This window comes from Miniopterus natalensis, chromosome 14 (assembly GCF_054644295.1).
Source record: "Miniopterus natalensis isolate mMinNat1 chromosome 14, mMinNat1.hap1, whole genome shotgun sequence".
Taxonomy (NCBI): Eukaryota; Metazoa; Chordata; class Mammalia; order Chiroptera; family Miniopteridae; genus Miniopterus; species Miniopterus natalensis.
The window spans coordinates 5166935-5174797 of record NC_142094.1 but is presented as its reverse complement, the minus strand read 5'-3'; the positions used below and the strand labels follow the sequence as shown (position 1 = coordinate 5174797).

General features: G+C 43.9%; 1 pseudogene; it reads left to right on the top strand.

Annotated features, from left to right (window-relative positions):
- Positions 1 to 3925: 3925 nt before the first annotated feature.
- LOC107540650 (interleukin-1 receptor-associated kinase-like 2 pseudogene) lies at positions 3926 to 5730 on the top strand (annotated as a pseudogene).
- The last annotated feature ends 2133 nt before the right edge of the window (positions 5731 to 7863 follow it).

The window sequence follows — 7863 nt, the reverse complement described above, 5'->3', positions numbered from 1 at the left end:
GGGGAGGGGTACAGGCTGGAGGGGATCAATGTGGGAGAGGGAGACATTTGTCATACTTTCAACATAAAGGTAAATTTTAAATTTAGAATGTGTGTGTGTGTGTGTGTGTGTGTGTGTGTGTGTGTGTATGAAGGAGAAATAGTTTCCCAGATATACTGAAGCTGGAGGATTTTATCACCAGAAAATAATCCATGGCAAGAAATAGTAACGGGAGTTATTCTACCTGAAACAAAGAGCATAAGATCACAACACTACAAGTAAGATCATTCAAAAACTTACATCATAAACGGAAAATTTGTGACAACAAAAACATGAACGGGGAGGGGGTAAAGGTCTGAACTGGCAAAGGAACATGGAGATCAGATGCACCCCAAAGAAAAAATCTACTGTGTATATGCAACTTTATTTTTTATAAACCTAATCATAAACACAGCCAAAAATCCTAAAATTAAGACACATAGCTTAAAACAAAAAGAGGAAACAGAGAAAAGAAGTAAGAAACACACCACCAAACAAAAACAAGAGACAGAAACACAGAGGAAAAGACCCAATGGAGGCACAGAGCTACCAGAAAACAAGATAAAGTGGCTATAGGAAATGCTCATACATCAATAATTACCCTAAATGTAAATGGACTGATTTCATCAATAAAGAGGCACAGAGCAGCAGATCAGTCAAAAAAAAAAACAAAAACGCCCAGCCAGCTGGCATGGCTCAGGGGTTGAGCATCAACCTATGATCCAGGAGATCACTGTTCGATTCTGTCAGGGCACAAGCCCGGGTTGCTGGCTCGATCCCCAGCAAGGGAGGTGCAGGAGGCAGCCGATCAATGACTCTCTCTCATCATTGATGTTTCTATCTCTCCCTCTCCCTTCCTCTCCCTGAAATCAATAAAAATATATTTTAAAACAAAAACATATGCTTTCTTCAAGAGACCAATCTAAGCTGCAAAGACAAAGGTATTTCCAAGTGAAAGGGTAGAAATGATTCTCCAAGCAAATAACATCCACAGAAAAGCAGGTGTAGTCATACTTATATCTGACAAAACAGATTTCAAGATAACAAAGGTAACGAGACAAAGATGGACATTTTATAATGATAAAGGGGACAATACACCAAGAAGACACAAACTCCGTAATATATATCACTCAACCAGGGAGCAATGAAATATATAAAGCAACTACCAAAAGAACTAAAGGGAGAAACAGACAAAAACGCAATCATAGTTGGAGACCTTAATACTCCATTGACAGCTCTAGACAGATCATCCAAACAGAAAATCAACAAAGAAGTATCGCCCTTAAATGACACATTAGACCAAATGGACGTAATTGACATTCACAGAGCCTTTCATCCCAGAACACCAGGTTATACCTTCTTGAGTGCACATGAAACCTTCTCAAGGAGAGACCATGTGCTGGGTCACAGAAACAGCCTCTACAAATTCAAGAAGATTGAAATCACACCAAGCACAATCTCTGACCTCAGTGCCGTGAAATTAGAAATCAACTGCAAAAAGGAAGTAAAGAAACCCACAAATACGTGGAGGTTAAACAACATACTCCTAAAAAATGGCTGGGTCAAAGAAGAAATAAAAGGGGAGATCAAAAGACATGTAAAGACAAATGAGAATGACAATGCAACATATCAAAACTCCAGGGAGGCAGCAAAAGCAGTACTAAGAGGGAAGTTTGTATCATTATAGGCCTATCTCAAGACACGAGAAAACCCCAAGTAAACAACCCAACATCACATCTTAACTAGAAAAAGAACAAAAGCAACCCAAAGTCAGCAGAAGAAAGGCTATGATATAAATTAGAGCAGAATTGAATGAAATAAGAACAAAATGACTATACAAAAGATCGATACAGAAAAGAGCTGGTTCTTTGAAAAGAGTCATAAAGTTGACAATCCCCTACCTAGACTCACTAGGGGAAAAAAACACAAAACCATAATAAACAAACTCAGAAACGAGAGAGAAGTCACCACAGACATCACAGATATGCAAAGGATCACACTAGAATACTATGAAAGACTATATGCCACCAAATTCAGTAACCTTGAAGAAATGGATAAGTCCCTAGAAATATATAACCTTCCTAGACTGACTCATGAAGAAGTGGAAAATCTAAATAGACCAATCAGCAGAGAGGAAATTGAAACAACCATCGAAAACCCCCAAAAAGTAAAAGTCCAGGACCAGGTGGCTTCATTAGTGAATTCTACCAAACATTCAAAGATTTAAAACCTATTCTTCTCCACTTACATTTAAGCCTTTTATCCATAAAAATTGTAGAAGAAAATATAAGCAACAAAATCTCAGACATCTCTCGTAGCAGAATTTTCACAGATACATCTCCTAGGGCAAGAGAAACAAAAGAAAAAATAAACAAACGGGACTACATCAAACTAAAAAGCTCTGTACAGCAAAGGAAACCAGCATCAAAATGAAAAGGGAACCCACTGTATGGGAAAACATATTTGCCAAGGATGCATCTGAGTACAAAATATATAAAGAACTCCTACAACTCAACAAAAGGAAGACGAACAATCCAGTTAAAAAATGGACAGAAGACCTGAATAGACACTTCTCCAAAGAGGACACACAGATGCCAAGAGACATATGAAAAAATGCTCAAAGTCACTAATCATCAGAGATGCAAATTAAAATGACTTGAGGTATCACCTCACACCTGTCAGAATGGCTCCATCAACAAATCAACAAACAACATGTGCTGGCGAGGGTGTGGGGAAGGGGAACCTAGTGCACTGCTGGTGGGAATGCAGACTGGTGCAGCCACTATGGAAAACAGTATGGAGGTTCCTCAAAAAATTAAAAATGGAGCTGCCTTTTGACCCAGTGAATCTACTTCTAGGAATATATCCTAAGAAACCCAAAACACCAATCAGAAAGACAATATGCTCCCCGATGTTCATAGCAGCACAGTTTACAATAGCTAAGATCTGGAAACAGCCCAAGTGCCCATCAGCAGATGAGTGGATACAAAAGCTGTGGGACATTCACACCATGGATACTACGCAGCTGTGAAGAAGAAGGGTTTGATTTCCGGTCGGGGGCACGTACCTGTGTTGCAGGTTCCCTGCCCCAGTCGGGACTCCTGTGGGAGGCAGCCAGCTGTTGTGATTCTCTCACATTATGCTTCTCTCTCCCCTCCCCGCCCCTTCCGCTCTCTCTGGAATCAAGGGAAAAGCATCCTCAGTGAGGATTAACAACAGCAACAACAAAAAAGCAGAATCAACGTAGTTAAAATGGCTATATTCCCAAAGCAATATACAGATTTAATGTAATCCCCATCAAAATCCCAATGCCATTTTTAAAAGAAATAGAACAAAAAATCATCAGGTTTTTATGGAACCACAAAAAAACCCTGATTAGACAAAGCAATTCTCAGAAAAAAGAACAAAGCTGGAGACATCCCTGACTTCAAATTATACTACTGAGTACTGACAATCAGAACAGCATGGTGTTAGCAGACCAATGGAACATAAATGAGAGCCTAGATCTGTATATATACAGGTAATTTTTGACAAAGGAGCCAGAAACACACAATGGAGTAACAAAAGCTTCTTCAATAAATGGTGCTGGGAAAATTGGAAAGCCACATGCAAAAGAAATAAACTGAATTTCATGTAAAGATTAATTCAAAATGGATCAAAGACCTAAATATAAGATCTAAAACAATAAATTACATAGGAGAAAACATAGGTACTAAACTTATGGGTCTTGGCCATAGAGAACATTTTATTAACTTAACTCCCAAGGCAAAGGAAGTAAAGGCAAAAATAAATGAATGGGACTGTATCAAACTATATAAAGAACTCATAAAACTCAACACCAAACAAATGACCCAATTTAAAAATGGGCAGTGTCCCGGAGCCTCTCCGCTGCCGGGGCAGCCCAGCCATGACCTGCTACAGCTACCAGCTGCCCCCCCGGGTCCTCGATGACTTGTGCCGCAACAAGGACACGCTCAGCGAGTGGGACTGGATGCATTTCACCGCCTATGTGATCACAGACCTGACCCAGCTGCGGAAGATCACGTCCATGGAGTGAGTGCAGGGCGTGAGCATCACCCTGGAGCTGTTGTGGTGGGGGGGGCGGGGGACAGCAGGCCACCGTCCAGCAGCTGCCGGGCCTTTTGTGCCACCTGGAGCTCTGCCGCGCCACCAGATCATCCTGAACTGGAAACCGGTTCCTGAAATTGAGCCTTCTGTCCCAGACTTCCCGGATACTGTGAAGCCAGGAAGGCCCTGGGCAGCTTCTGTAAGAAACACCAAAGGCGAACAGAAGGGGCAGCCCGTGAGGCCAGCTGCCTTTCCGGGCCCAGGGCCTGCTCCAGCCAGAGCCAACCTCCTGCCTCCTCCTGAAGATGCCCCTCCTTCCTTAAAACTGACCCTCCTGCTTCATCTGATTCAAAGGATTTCAGCACCTCCATTCCTAAGCAAGAAACACTTCTGAGCCTGGCTGGAGACAGCCTTTTCTGGAGTGAGGTAGACGTGGTTCAGGCAACTGATAACTTTAACCAAACCCACAAAATCAGTGAGGGGACCTTTGCTGACATCTACAGAGGACAAAGGCAGGGCTCGCCATTCGTCTTCAAGAGCTCAGAGAGATGGCCAGCTCAGGTCCAGTATCAATTGAAAAATTCTTCCAAGCAGAGGTATGAATTTGTCATAGATGCTGCCCCCTCAGTGTCTTACATCTGCTGGGTGTCTGCACTGGAAAACAGTTTTACGGCTTGATCTGCCCCTACATGGCAAATGGTTCTTTACAGGACAGACTCCGGTGCCAGGGTGGCTGAGATCCCCTGCTCCGGCCCCAGGGCATCAGCGTCCCCTCAGGGCTGCTCCGTGCTGTGGAGCACCTTCACAGCCCGCAGAGCACCCACAGCAACATCAAGAGCTCCGATGTTTGTTAGATCAAGACTTCACCCCCATGCTGGCTCATCCAAGGGCTCACCTCTGTCCTGACAATAAAAGGTCAAAATATACCATGATGAAGACCCACCTTTTCCAGCCCTCAGCTGCATATTTGCCAGAAGATTTCATCAAGGTGAGGCAGCTGACAAAGCAAGTGGACATCTTCAGCTGTGGAATAGTGTTAGCTGAGGTCCTCACTGGCATCCCTGCGATGGACAGTGACCGAAATCCAGTACACCTGAAGGACTTACTCCTCCATGAAATTCCGAACAGCACCAGGAAGACGGCCATGGAGAAAGTGATGGTCAAGGAGATCTGCCAGAAATACCTGGAGAAGAGAGCGGGGAGGCTGCCGGAGGGCTGCGCCGAGGCTTTGGCCATGGCCACCTGCCTCTGCCTGCGGAGGCACAACGCCAGCCTGGCAGAGGCGTGTGGCTCTGTGGCTGCTGTGGAAGAGCGGCTCTGGGATGGGCTTTCTGAGGGCACAGGCTCTTCCTCCAACACCCCAGAAGAAACGGACGATGTGGACAGTTCCTGCCTCGAAGCAGCCTCCTCCGTGAGAGAAGCACCCCGGCCTGGGGTTGCTGCTTCTCCTGCCCCCCTAGAGGACGGGGGAGGCAGGACGCAGGCCCTGGGGGATGCAGGCTGACTGCTGCCCTGGGGCCTGAGCCTCCCGAGGGTGAGACTTCGTGGAAAATCCAGATCAATGACGCCAAAAGGAAGTTGATGGAGAATACCCTGCTCTACAAAGAGGAGAAACTGGACAGCATGGAGCTTTTTGGCCCCTGATGAAGAGAACACAGCTGAGGACCATTGTCTTCAATTGGAAAGACAACTGTCAAGTCAAGAAAAAGGTTTCGAGCAGAATCCAAGGTCTCCCAGGAAACAAACCAAACATCAGCCTCTCTGGGGGGAAGAGAAACTTCCAATCTCCAGAGTAAGTGAAGGGAGAAGGGACCTCAGCTTTCAGAGACAGCAGAACCCACGGAGTCCTCTCCCTTTCTGGGATGTTAGTCAGAGCTGCTTAACATCAGGAGAGGAAGCGGAAACCCTGGTACATGGGCCCAGGATGTGGGCAGTTTCGTGGTTTCTGGGAGGGTGGACGTTAACCAGCCCAGCAAATGCTGTTAACCTGCTCTCACCCCCAAAAGCTGACTGAGCATTCTGAATGCTGACAGCTTTCCAAAGTTGGGTCATATTTGCCAACAACTGCCTGCAAACTTCCACGACCTGAAAGATTTTCAACTTGTGTCCCAGTGCAATTCTTGACTCACTCCTCAAGGTCTCAGGTTTTACAAATGGCAGACACCCAGGTTTTCTGCTTTCTCTTGGAAATCTTGCAACCCACAGATGTTTATTTAAAGTCTACTCTAGACCTCTATCCTCCCATCCCATTAATGCTAATATTTTTAATGGAGCTTTTATTTTGAGAATATGTATTATTTTTGGCTGCATGAAGAACCAGAACTGGTTTCATATCTGATTCGGCTAATTTAGTCAATCGTGTAATTTCTGGAACCTCAGTTTCCTTGTAAGTAGCACCCTTTCATTCCCCCTCCCTGGGCTGTTGGGAAGAACAGGTGGGACGTGGCTACAGAAGTACTGTACTTTGAAAGTACATTTGTCCTGTTTTATAAAATAAATAAATAAAAAGACATTAAACATCTATATCTGCCATGTACTTAATGGTTATGCAGTGGATATATTTCTGAAGTCATGTCGCAGATCTTTTTGTGAAACAAAGGCTCTTTTATACTTAGTGTGCCCTATTATAAATAATCCTAATATAGTGATTTTTTTCCTTTTTATTTTTGTAAAATAAAAATACATTGATAAAGTGGGGAAAAAAATGAAAAATGGGCAGAGGACCTGAACAGACACCTCTCCCAAGAAGACATACAATCAACAAATATATGAAAAGATGTTCAACCTCACCAGCCATTAGGGAAATGCAGATCAATACTACAGTGATCCCGGCCAGCGTGGCTCGGCGGTCAAGCACTGACCGTCAACCAGGAGATCACAGTCCGATTTCCAGTCAGGGCCGCAGTTTTGGGCTCCATCCCCAGCAAGGGGTGTGCAGGAGGCAGCCAATCAATGACTCTCTCGTTGATGTTTCTATCTCTCTCTCCCTTCCTCTCTTGTGAATCAATAAAAACATTTTAAAAAACACTACAAAGAGATACCCCCTCCCACCTGCTAGAATAGCTGCTATCGACAAGTAATAACAAGTGTTGGAGAGGTTGTGGAGAAAAGGGAATCCTCATTCACCGCTGGTGGGAATTCACTGCTGGTGGGAATGTAACAGTTTCGCGATTCCCAAAAAATTAAGAATAAAGCTACCAGATGACCCAGCAATCCTTCTCCTGAGTATATACCCAAAAAACAGGAAAACATATTCACAAAGATATATGCACCCCTATGTTCGTTGCAGCATTATTCACAGTGGCCAAGACATGGCACAACCCAAGCGTCCTGCGATAGAGGACAGGATAAAGAAGCTGTGGGACATGGACACAGTGGAATACTCTCAGCCATAAGAAAAGTCGAAACTGCCATTTGCGACAACACGGATGGACCTTGAGAACATTATGCTAAGTGAAATTAAGTCAGTCAGAAAAAGCTAAGAACCCTATGATTTCACCCATTTGTGGGATATAAAACTGAAACTTGTGGACACAAACAGCAGTGTGGTGGTTGTCAGAGGGAAGGGGGCCTAATGTACGGTGATGGAAGACTGTTCGAATTTGGGTGGTGAGTACACAGTGCAATATATGGACCTCGTAACATAGAAACCCCCACCTGAAACCTATATGATCCTATTAACCAATATCACCCCCAATAAATTTAATAAAAATAAATAAATAAATAAATATTACATGTTATATATTCCAAGTCACCTATTATATAATTTACTTACGT